Genomic DNA, 12,146 nt, shown 5'->3' with positions numbered 1-12,146 from the left:
TCTTTGTTTAGTCGGATTACTTTAATCTCTCTGTATTGTTGAAACGGAGATGAAATAACCATTTATTAAAAATGTTACAAAAAACCACATGCTTTCAAAGGGTGTCCTAATTTTTTCACATGACTGTATATGTACACATATACACACTACACAACCTGGGGATACTTAGGTATATACATCCATATAGATGTTTGGGGCACATCTACATGCATGTCCATATACACAATATCATAAATGGGCAGTAATAAGCCCACCTGCATATGGATATATTATACATAGAGATGTATGCTGACAAGGGGGCATAAATACATCTCCATGTATACACCCATACCACCTGGACCGGCCCATGCAAAAGGGCCAATATACATGCATATATGTAAGGGCATATATATTTAAATCCAAACTTCCCTCAACAGCAATGTAGGGATTTGCTCTGGTAGGCAGGGTAAGCGGACGCAGTATAGAGGCAATAACACGGTAGTAAAGCAAAAGTTCAGTGTTTATTCACATAAAAAGCAATAAAGCAAAAACACTGTGCAGAGTCCTGGTGTTAATTCACACCACCTAAAGTCCACAGCACAAACGTGTCACCTGGCGGACTGTTTTGTCCATGGCAATCCACAGTCGTCCACAGCAGGCTTTAGGGCGTCTGATTTTTAGCGTGCAGCACGCTGCCAACTGGTTGAAACCCAAGACCACAGTGCTTCACAGCTCCACTATGAAAATGCAGGGTAATCCACACACAGCTGTGACTGCTGTCTGGGTTTTTATTCCCAACCCAAAACCTGGCCTGGAATGTGGGGAACAGCCACCCACCCTGCTCTTTAGCTGCTCCCAATAAGAACCGGCCAGGATCGGCTTTACAGCCACACTAAGTAAAAACCATTGTGTCAGCCAGCCTAGCTGCTACTGACAAACTAAGCTACCGGTTCCTATCTCACCGAGGCCAGGAACCTCGGTGACACGTACAGTACAGACCAAAAGTTTGGACACACCTTCTCATTCAAAGAGTTTTCTTTATTTTCATGACTATGAAGGCATCAAAACTATGAATTAACACATGTGGAATTATATACATAACAAACAAGTGTGAAACAACTGAAAATATGTCATATTCTAGGTTCTTCAAAGTAGCCACCTTTTGCTTTGATTACTGCTTTGCACACTCTTGGCATTCTCTTGATGAGCTTCAAGAGGTAGTCCCCTGAAATGGTTTTCACTTCACAGGTGTGCCCTGTCAGGTTTAATAAGTGGGATTTCTTGCCTTATAAATGGGGTTGGGACCATCAGTTGCGTTGAGGAGAAGTTAGGTGGATGCACAGCTGATAGTCCTACTGAATGGACTGTTAGAATTTGTATTATGGCAAAAAAAAAAAGCAGCTAAGTAAAGAAAAACGAGTGGCCATCATTACTTTTAGAAATAAAGGTCACTCAGTCAGCCGAAAAATTGGGAAAACTTTGAAAGTAAGGGCTATTTGACCATGAAGGAGAGTGATGGGGTGCTGCGCCAGATGACCTGGCCTCCACAGTAACCGGACCTGAACCCAATCGAGATGGTTTGGGGTGAGCTGGACCGCAGAGTGAAGGCAAAAGGGCCAACAAGTGCTAAGCATCTCTGGGAACTCCTTCAAGACTGTTGGAAGACCATTTCAGGGGGCTACCTCTTGAAGCTCATCAAGAGAATGCCAAGAGTGTGCAAAGCAGTAATCAAAGCAAAAAGGTGGCTACTTTGAAGAACCTAGAATATGACATATTTTCAGTTGTTTCACACTTGTTTGTTATGTATATAATTCCACGTGTTAATTCATAGTTTTGATGCCTCCATAGTCATGAAAATAAAGAAAACTCTTTGAATGAGAAGGTGTGTCCAAACTTTTGGTCTGTACTGTACCTTCCGTCAATGACGGAACCCTGTGCCTTCCTACATACCTCCCCCCTTTGTTCAACCCTGAGGGGGTGAACAAACGCCAGACAGTGTACTCGGGACAGGGCATCCGCATTTCCCTGTAACCGGCCTGCCCTGTGTTCTACTGTAAACTTAAAGTTTTGTAGAGACAAGAACCACCTGGTGACCCGAGCATTCTTCTCTTTGGCCTGGCTCATCCACTTGAGAGGGGAGTGGTCGGTCACCAGACGGAACTTCTTCCCCAACAGATAATAGCGAAGAGACTCGAGTGCCCACTTGATGGCTAGGCACTCTCTCTCCACTATACTGTACCGGGTCTCCGCTGGAGTGAGCTTACGGCTGAGGAAGACAACGGGATGCTCCTCCCCGTTGACTTCCTGAGACAGTACCGCACTAAGGCCTACTTTGGAGGCATCGGTCTGTACCACAAATTCCCTCTTGAAGTCGGGCGTCACCAAAACCGGGGACCCACACAGGGCCAACTTCAAAGTGGAGAAAGCCTCTTCCGCCTCGTCATTCCGGCCCTAACGGAGCCGCTAAAGTGGCAAAATGGGGGACAAACCTCATATGATAGCCCACCATTCCCAGGAACGACTTTTCTTGTCTAGAGGTGGCAGGTCAGGGCCAATTCCGTATCGCCTCTATTTTGTTTACTTGGGGTTTGATGACTCTGCACCCAATGACATACCCAAGGTATTTAGTCTCCTCTAACCCTATTGCACATTTCTTTGGGTTAGCTGTTAGTCCCGCCTTTTAAAGGGAGTCCACTACGGCCTGTACTTTGGGCAGGTGACTTTCCCAGTCGGTACTGTGAATGATAATATCGTCCAGGTAAGCCGAGGCGTACCGCCGATGTGGACGAAGTACAATATCCATTTGACGTTGAAAAGTGGCGGGGGTGCCATGCAGGCCAAAGGGTAATACCTTATATTGGTACAGCCCCTCTGGTGTAATGAAGGCAGTTTTCTCTTTCGCAGCCTCAGTCAAGGGTACATGCCAGTACCCTTTGGTGAGGTCCAAAACAGAAAAATACCTGGCTTGGCCTAACTTCTCAATTAGTTCATCTACCCAAGGCATGGGATATGCATCGAATTTAGATATTTCGTTCAACTTCCTAAAATCGTTACAAAATCGTAACGTCCCATCTGGCTTAGGAATTGGCCCACTCACTTTTAGATTCCTCAATGACGCCTAGCCATAGCATGAGCTGCACTTCCTCCGAGTTGTCTTTTCGCCGAGCCTCAGGCACCCGGTATGGCTTTAACCGGACTTTTGCCTGAGGCTCAGTGACAATGTCATGTTGGATTACGGAAGTGCGTCCAGGGAGGTCGGAGTACACATCCGTGTTCAGACTAACGAACTCCCTGGTCTCCTGAGCCTGTTTAGAGGAGAGGCTGTAAGCAATTTTTATTGTGGCAACCGCTTCCCTTGTATCAGACAGAGGAGCCGGAACCTCTTCCCCTAGAAAACTCGGTCGCGGGCTGTCTTCCGTACTGGTTTCCCTATCTTTCCAAGGCATTAGGAAAATTAACATGGTAAACCTGCTCCGGCTTTCGCCTCCCCAGCTGGTGCACCTTGTAATTTACCTCTCCAATTTTTTCCCGTACCTTGTAGGGCCCCTGCCACCTGGCTAGGAACTTTCTGTCCACGGTCGGCACCAGAACCAAAACCTGATCGCCCGGGTTAAAGATCCGGACCCGAGCCTGACTATTATAGATCCGACTCTTGGCTCACTCAGCAGCCTCCATATGCTCCCTGACAAGAGGCAACACAGTCTCTATTCGCTGTTGCATCTTTGTAACATATTCAAGGACTCTTTTATGCGGAGTGGGCTGTTGTTCCCACGCTTCTTTGGATACGTCCAACAAGCCACGAGGATGTCTGCCATATAGCAATTCGAAGGGCGTGAACCCAGTAGAGGCCTGGGGCATACTCTCGCACTGCGAACATGAGATAGGGCAGAAGAAGGTCCCAATCCTTCCCATCTTTGGACACCACCCTTTTTAACATGGTTTTTAGAGTTTTATTAAACCTTTCCACCAGATCGTCTGTTTGTGGATGGTACACGGACATCCGTAACTGTTTAATATGCAGCAACTTAAAGAGTTCCCTCATAACCTTGGACATAAAAGGGGTCCCCTGGTCAGTCAGAACATCTTTTGGAAGCCCCACTCGGGAGAACATCTCCATTAGCTTCTTAGCTATAAGTTTCGCCGATGTATGTCGCAGTGACACTGCCTCCGGGTACCGAATGGCGTAATCAAGGACAACCAAGATGTGTTGGTGTCCCCTAGCGGATTTTGGCACTGGGCCTATGAGGTCCATAGCGATTCGCTCAAACGGTACCTCGATGATCGGGAGTGGTACCAATGGACTGCAAAAAAGGTGCTGGGGGCTCGTTGCCTGGCAGGTCGGGCAAGACTTACAGAACTCGTCCACCTCTTTAAACACACTGGGCCAGTAAAACCGTTGTAGTATCCGGTCCTGTGTTTTCTGCATTCCCAGATGACCCCCGAAAACATGCTGGTGGGCTAACTCTTAACATGAGTTTGCGATAAGCCTGGGGCACCACCAACTGTTCAATGGATTCACCTCACAGCTGATTTACCCAATACAACATATCCTGATGAACCACAAAATGGGGGAACACCGATTCTGCCCGTGGTTGTTGTGGTTCACCATCTATTATTAGTACATTTTCCCAGGCTCGGGATAAAGTTGGATCCCGGTGTTGTGCAGTACCAAAATTATCCACTGAGACATTGAGGTCTGCCAGCTCAGGCCCCGGCGGCAAGTCCTCCATGTCTCCCACCATTACACTTAGTGGGGTTGTTTCGCCCTCTTCCACCGAAGTGGCGGTCACCCCTACCGCTGGCCCTTCGGACTCAGGTTCCCAGGGTTCTGGTCTCCCCCCTGAGCCAGGCCACTCTGCTAGGGTTACCCCTGTCTCATGGGTATCAGTCACTCTCGTAACTGGCCACAGTGCCAGGAAGTCTCTCCCTATTATAAGTTCATAATGTAAATTGGTTGCGTCAGCCACCTTGTGAGTCCACCTGCCGGAAACCGTGGACAGAGTCACTATAGCAGTAGGGTAGTCTTTTAAGTCCTCATGTAAACACATGACTTACGGCCGGTGTACTCAGCAGAGCGTACCAGGGAAGCCCTTAGCAGGGTCACCAGACTCCCCGAGTCCAACAGAGCCTCTACTCGAGTGTCTCCCACCTCCACCTGGCACAGGTAGTTAAGAGACTCCGGAGCACCCACTGCACACAGTTTCCTGGCATACAATGATTGACGGAAGCCATAGTTCGTGTCCATGGGTTCCCACAGATGTGGACAATTAGCTCGAACATGGCCAGGCTCTCAACACCACCAGCAGATTATTGGAGCTGGGTCCACAGGGGTTACATCCCGGGCGGGTTTGGTGGTCACCAGTCGCCGGGTCCGGGGTGGAGAGTTACGGTATTTGACTGCCCTGCAAGTTCCGGGTCGCCTCATAGCGCTCCACCAAGTCGACCATCTCAAGCGCATTACCTGGAGAGACCTGGCCAATCCATTGCTGGAGAGGGGGTGGCAGAGCCCTCCAGAACATATCTGCTAACAACCTGTCCAGCGTAGCAGTGGGGCTCAGCACTGTAGGCTGTAGCCACTTTTGCAAAAGTTTGAGCAAGTTATAATACTGGGGTCTCACGGGCACAGCCGGGTTGAACCCCCACTGATGCACCCGCTGGGCCCGGACCAGCACATTCACCCCTAGTCTTGCCAAAATCTCACCCTTTACCTTTGGGTAGTCGGCCGCTTGATCGTCCGGCAAGTCGAAATACACCCGCTGAGACTCTGATGCCAGGAAAGGAGCGACGACCTCAGCCCACTGGTCCTGGGGCAGCCTTTCCCTGGTGGCCACTTTCTTATACATCGGCAGGTAGGTTTCGATGTCAACTGTGGTTGTCATCTTAGGGATCGCTGCACGGACTGCTTTCCAGGCATCGTGGACGCTTGGGGTAGCTCCTGCTGTCTGCAAAGCCATCACGTGTTGTAGCAGCAACTGGTTGGTCTCTTGCTGCTGCTTGTTAGTGTCACTACCAGAGCTTTGGGACGTTCTCACAGCTCTGTTTCTCCACCCCTGTGATGATGTCACTACTAGAGCTGGGAGGAGTTCTCACTACTCTGTTTACTTTTGGTTTCTTTCACCACAGCTGTTCTTCATGTGTTTGATTTCCCACTCTTTATATCACCCCTCCTCCTATGATAGGATGTGGATTATAGTTCTCACTTCAGTTGTAGCTCTTGCTTTAGTTTCTTCACTTGTAGCTATCAGTTCACTGGACCTGTGTTCTGCTGCAGCTAGCACTCCGAAAGAAACGAGACCTCTCTGTCCAACCATTGTCAGTCTAGGGGCAGTGGTGCGGACTCATTCAGTGTGCAGGGGCCTCATCCTGTCTCGCTCCCCTCTGAGGAGGAGCCCATGCAGCTAGCTCGACTTGCCCCTGATAAAAGAGGATTTAGTCCTCAGAGTATGGTCTGTTTTTGTTGTGGGGGCATAGGTCATTTGGCAAATGTTTGTCCGTCTAGGAGATTCTTGAACCGTACTAAGAGCGATATTAAGAGAAAAATCTCAAAAGGTAAATCATCAGGTTCTGCTTCATCTGCTACTTTGGGCAAAGTTGATGTAGGATTTGATGCTTTTCCTCTGACCTGCAGTTCCCGTTTTCTCCTGTCTGCCAGGGTGGCGCTAGAGAGCAAAGTCATTTCTTGTGAGATTTTTGTCGATAGTGGAGCGGCCGTCAATCTTATTGACACTCAATTTGTAGCCATGCATGGTTTTCAGGTTTGCACATTAGATAAAGATATACCTGTTTTTGCTATTGACTCTGCTCCACTCTCACAGAGATCTCTGAAGGGCATTGTTCACAATATCCGGCTAGCTGTAGGTGACACTCATGTGGAGGATATATCTTGTTTTGTCCTTAACGGATTGCCGTCTCCTCTAGTTTTGGGGTTACCCTGGCTCACTAGACATAACCCCACTATTGATTGGCAAGGAAGGCAAATAAATGAGTGGAGTGATTTTTGTAGAGAGAATTGTCTCACAGCGACTTTTGCAGAGGTGTCTACTAAAACGGTGCCATCATTTCTCTCTGATTTCTCGGACGTGTTTTCCGAGAGCGGTGTTCAGGAGCTACCTCCTCACCGGGAGTTTGACTGTCCCATTAACCTCATTCCCGGCGCCAAGCTGCCAAAAGCACGCCTCTACAATCTCTCACAACCGGAAAGAATCGCTATGCGAACTTACATCTCCGAGAGTCTCGAAAAGGGGCATATTCGTCCCTCAAAGTCACCTGTGGCCGCGGGTTTTTTTTTTTGTTAAAAAGAAAGATGGCTCTCTGAGACCTTGCCTAGATTTTAGGGAGCTGAACCGTATCACGATTCGCGATCCCTATCCCCTTCTTCTGATCCCGGACCTCTTCAATCAAATTGTTGGGGCCAAGGTGTTTTCCAAATTGGATTTGAGAGGCGCGTACAACCTGGTCAGGGTCAGAGAGGGGGATGAATGGAAAACGGCCTTTAATACCCCTGACGGGCATTTTGAGAATCTCGTTATGCCTTTCGGCCTGATGAATGCTCCGGCCGTCTTTCAGCATTTTGTTAATAGTATTTTCTATCATTTAATGGGGAAATTTGTATTGGTGTATCTTGATGATATTTAGATTTTTTCCCCTGATGTTCAGACCCATCAGGATCATCTTTTTCAGGTTCTGCAGATTCTGCGGGAAAATAAATTGTACGCCAAGCTGGAGAAATGTCTTTTTATGGTATCGGAGATTCAATTTCTGGGTTTTCTCCTCTCTGCTTCTGGTTTTCGCATGGATCCCGAGAAGGTCCGTGCTGTACTTGAGTGGGAGCTTCCTGAGAATCAGAAGGCATTGATGCGCTTTCTGGGTTTTGTGAACTATTACAGAAAGTTCATTTTGAATTATTCCTCTGTTGTCAAACCCCTCACATGACAAAAAAGGGGGCGGATTTTTCCTCTTGGTCGGAGGAGGCGCTTACAGCCTTTTCTAAGATTAAAGAGAATTTTGCGTCTGCTCCCGTCTTGGTGCATCCCGATGTTTCCTTACCTTTTATTGTTGAGGTGGATGCTTCCGAGGTGGGTGTGGGTGCGGTTTTGTCCCAGGGCCCTTCCCCTGCCAAGTGGCGACCCTGTGCCTTTTTCTCTAAAAAACTCTCCCCGGCAGAGAGAAACTATGATGTGGGAGATAGGGAGTTGTTGGCCATCAAGTTGGCTTTCGAGGAATGGCGCCATTGGTTGGAGGGGGCCAGGCACCCTATCACCGTTTTTACCGACCATAAGAATCTGGCATACTTGGAGTCGGCCAGGCGTATGAATCCGAGACAGGCCAGATGGTCTCTGTTCTTCTCCAGATTCAATTTTGTTGTTACATTCCGACCTGGGATAAAAAATGTGAAGGCTGATGCTCTCTCTCGCTGTTTTCCGGGAGGAGGAAACTCCGAGGACCCGGGTCCCATTTTGGCGGAGGGGGTAGTTGTTTCTGCTCTATATTCCGATTTGGAGGCCGAGGTCCAGGCTGCCCAGACTGAGACACCTGCTCGTTGTCCTTCTGGGAAGTTGTTCGTGCCTCCTGAGCTACGTCACAAACTCTTTAAGGAGCATCATGATACGGTTCTTGCTGGTCACCCCGGGGGTAGAGCCACGGTAGATCTCATTGCTCGGAGATTTTGGTGGCCGGCTCTTCGTAAGTCGGTGGAGGGTTTTGTGGCTGCTTGTGAGACGTGCGCTCGAGCTAAGGTCCCTCGTTCACGGCCTTCAGGTTCCCTTCTCCCGTTACCCATTCCTTCCCGTCCTTGGACACACCTGTCCATGGACTTTATCACGGATCTTCCTCGTTCCTCGGGGAAGTCGGTGATCCTGGTGGTGGTGGACCGTTTTAGCAAGATGGCTCATTTCGTACCTTTCCCTGGTTTACCCAATGGTAAAACGTTGGCGCAAGCTTTTGTCGACCATATTGTTAAATTGCACGGCATTCCCTCTGATATTGTTTCCGATAGAGGCACGCAGTTTGTGTCCAGGTTCTGGAAGGCTTTCTGTTCTCGCCTGGGGGTTCGGCTGTCCTTCTCTTCTGCTTTTCATCCGCAGTCGAATGGTCAGACTGAGCGCCTCAATCAGAATCTGGAGACATATTTGCGCTGTTTTGTGGCAGAGAACCAGGAGGATTGGTGTTTATTTCTCCCTCTTGCTGAGTTTGCTCTGAACAACCGTCGTCAGGAATCTTCTGATAAGTCACCATTCTTTGGTGCATATGGGTTCCATCCGCAGTTTGGGACATTCTCGGGAGGGGCTCTTTCTGGTTTACCTGAGGAGGAGAGATTTTCCTCGTCTTTGTCTACCATTTGGCAAAAGATTCAGAGTAATCTTAAAAAAATGAGTGAGAAGTATAAGCGTGTGGCTGATAAGAGACGTGTGCCTGGTCCGGACCTGAATGTGGGTGATCTGGTGTGGTTGTCTACTAGAAACATTAAGTTGAAGGTTCCCTCCTGGAAATTGGGTCCCAAGTTTATTGGGCCTTATAAAATCTTGTCAGTCATCAATCCTGTTGCCTTCCGTCTTGATCTTCCACGGGTTTGGAAGATACATAATGTATTTCACAGATCTCTATTAAAACCATATGTCCAGCCCACGGTACCCTCCTCTTTGCCTCCTCCTCCGATTTTGGTTGATGGCAATCTGGAGTTTGAGGTTTCCAGAATTGTGGACTCTCGCATTGTCCGCGGTTCTCTTCAGTACCTTGTTCATTGGAAGGGTTATGGTCCTGAGGAGAGGATGTGGGTTCCGGTGTCGGACATTAAAGCCACTCGCCTCATCAGGGCATTTCATAGGGCTCATCCTGAGAAGGTGGGTCCTGGGTGTCCGGAGTCCACCCGTAGAGGGGGGGGTACTGTCACTACCAGAGCTTTGGGACGTTCTCACAGCTCTGTTTCTCCACCCCTGTGATGATGTCACTACTAGAGCTGGGAGGAGTTCTCACTACTCTGTTTACTTTTGGTTTCTTTCACCACAGCTGTTCTTCATGTGTTTGATTTCCCTCTCTTTATATCACCCCTCCTCCTATGATAGGATGTGGATTATAGTTCTCACTCCAGTTGTAGCTCTTGCTTTAGTTTCTTCACTTGTAGCTATCAGTTCACTGGACCTGTGTTCTGCTGCAGCTAGCACTCCGGATATTGCCAGCCTGTCCTTGGATCCGTCTTCTCTGCGGCTGCAACACCCTCAGCTAAGTCTGCAGACATTGTTGTATTCCTGTTTGTTTTCTGACTGGATCTGAGGTGGCCACGGTTCCCTCCATATACTGAGTAGGGCACTGGTGGCCGTGCCCCTTCCACTATTGTAGGGGTTACAGTGGTCATTAGTCTTAGGCACGTGGGCATGCCTCGTTCCGCCATTTGGATCCGGGCATGTGCTTTAGCAGAATAGGGAAAGCGTTGAGGGTCGGACAGGGGTCACCCTTTATCCTCCCTAGTTCTGGGTCCAGTCAGTTGCTCTGTACTGTGTATTACTATTGTTGCTCACATACAGCCGTGACAGTTAGCCTCTCGCTGGTGCAGGTTGGTCTCTTGCTGCTGCAAATTAGCCTCCATGAGGGCCTGTCATTGATCACCCCCCTGTAAGGCTCCATTCAGAGGTCCGTATGTGTTTTGCGGATCCATGGATCGGATCCGCAAAACACATACGGACGTCTGAATGGAGCCTTACAGGGGGGTGATCAATCACAGGGGGGTGATCAGGGAGTCTATATGGGGTGATCCACCCCCTGTCATTGATCACCCCCCTGTAAGGCTCCATTCAGATGTCCGTATGTGTTTTGTGGATCCGTTTCGTGGATCCGTAAAAAACATACGGACGTCTGAATGGAGCCTTACAGGGGGGTGATCAATGACAGGGGGGTGATCAGGGAGTCTATATGGGGTGATCAGGGGTTAATAAGGGGTTAATAAGTGACGGGGGGGGTGTAGTGTAGTGTGGTGCTTGGTGCTACTTATTACAGAGCTGCTTGTGTCCTCTGGTGGTCGATCCAAGCAAAAGGGACCACCAGAGGACCAGGTAGCAGGTATATTAGATGCTGTTATCAAAACAGCATCTAATATACCTGTTAGGGGTTAAAAAAATTGCATCAACAGCCTGCCAGCGAACGATCGCCGCTGGCAGGCTGTAGATCCACTCGCTTAACTGCAGTTCCTGTGAACGCGCGTGCCTGTGTGTGTGCGTTCACAGGAAATCTCGCGTCTCGCGAGATGACGCGTATATGCGTGACTCTGCCTGAGTGAGCCGCCTCTGGAACGCGATCCTGCGTTAGGCGGTCCGAAGGCGGTTAATGTTTGTGTTAACCGTTCTACCAGACCGTCCATTTGCGGATGGTAAATGGACTTCCGTAGTTGTTTTATGTGCAGCAACTTAGAGTTCCTTCATCACCTTGGACATAAAAGGTGTCCCTTGGTCGGTCAGAACCTCTTTAAGTAGTCCTACTCAGGAAAACATCTCCATAACTCTTTAGCTATGAGTTTGCCCGAGGTATGTCGCAGTGGCGTAGTCTAGAATGACTAAGATGTGTTGATGCCCTCTGGCGGACTTTAGTACTGAGCCTATGAGGTCCATAGCTATTCGGTCAAACAGTACTTCGATAGTCGGGAGAGGTACTCGGGGACTACGGAAATGTGGCTGGGGGCTAGTTTTCTGGCAGGTCGGGCAAGACTTACAAAACTCTTCAACTTCTTTGAATATGCCGGGCCAGTAAAACCGCTGTAGAATACAATCCTGAGTTTTCTGCAGCCCCAGGTGACCCCCGAGAACGTGTTGGTGGGCTAGATCTAACACAAGCTTGCGATAAGCCTTGGGGACCACTAACTGTTCAATAGGCTCACCCCGTAGTTGGTTTACTGCATATCTTGGTGAACCACAAAACCGGGAAACACTGACTCTGCCCCAGGTTGTTGTGGTTCACAATCTATTATTAACACATTTTCCCAGGCGCGGGATAGGGTTGGTACCAAAATTATCCACGGAAACATTGAGGTCTGCCAATTCAGAACCCGGCGGCAAGTCCTCCACATCTTTCACCATCACACTTAGCGGGGTTGCCTCCCCCTCTTCCACCGAAGTGGCGTTCACCCCTACCGCTGGCCCTTCGGTCTCAGGTTCCCAGGGTTCTGGTCTTCCCCCTGAGCC

At 49.0% G+C, this 12,146-nt stretch overlaps 1 protein-coding gene across 3 annotated transcripts in view; it reads left to right on the top strand.

Annotated features, from left to right (window-relative positions):
• Positions 1-12,146, top strand: part of COMTD1 (catechol-O-methyltransferase domain containing 1) — a 172,211-nt gene that overhangs the window by 140,676 nt on the left and 19,389 nt on the right. The gene's annotated exons all lie outside the window — the stretch shown is intronic.

This window comes from Bufo bufo, chromosome 6 (genome assembly GCF_905171765.1).
Source record: "Bufo bufo chromosome 6, aBufBuf1.1, whole genome shotgun sequence".
NCBI classification, from domain to species: domain Eukaryota; kingdom Metazoa; phylum Chordata; class Amphibia; order Anura; family Bufonidae; genus Bufo; species Bufo bufo.
Note: the sequence above shows the minus strand (reverse complement) of the source record. Positions and strands in the feature narration are given on the sequence as shown.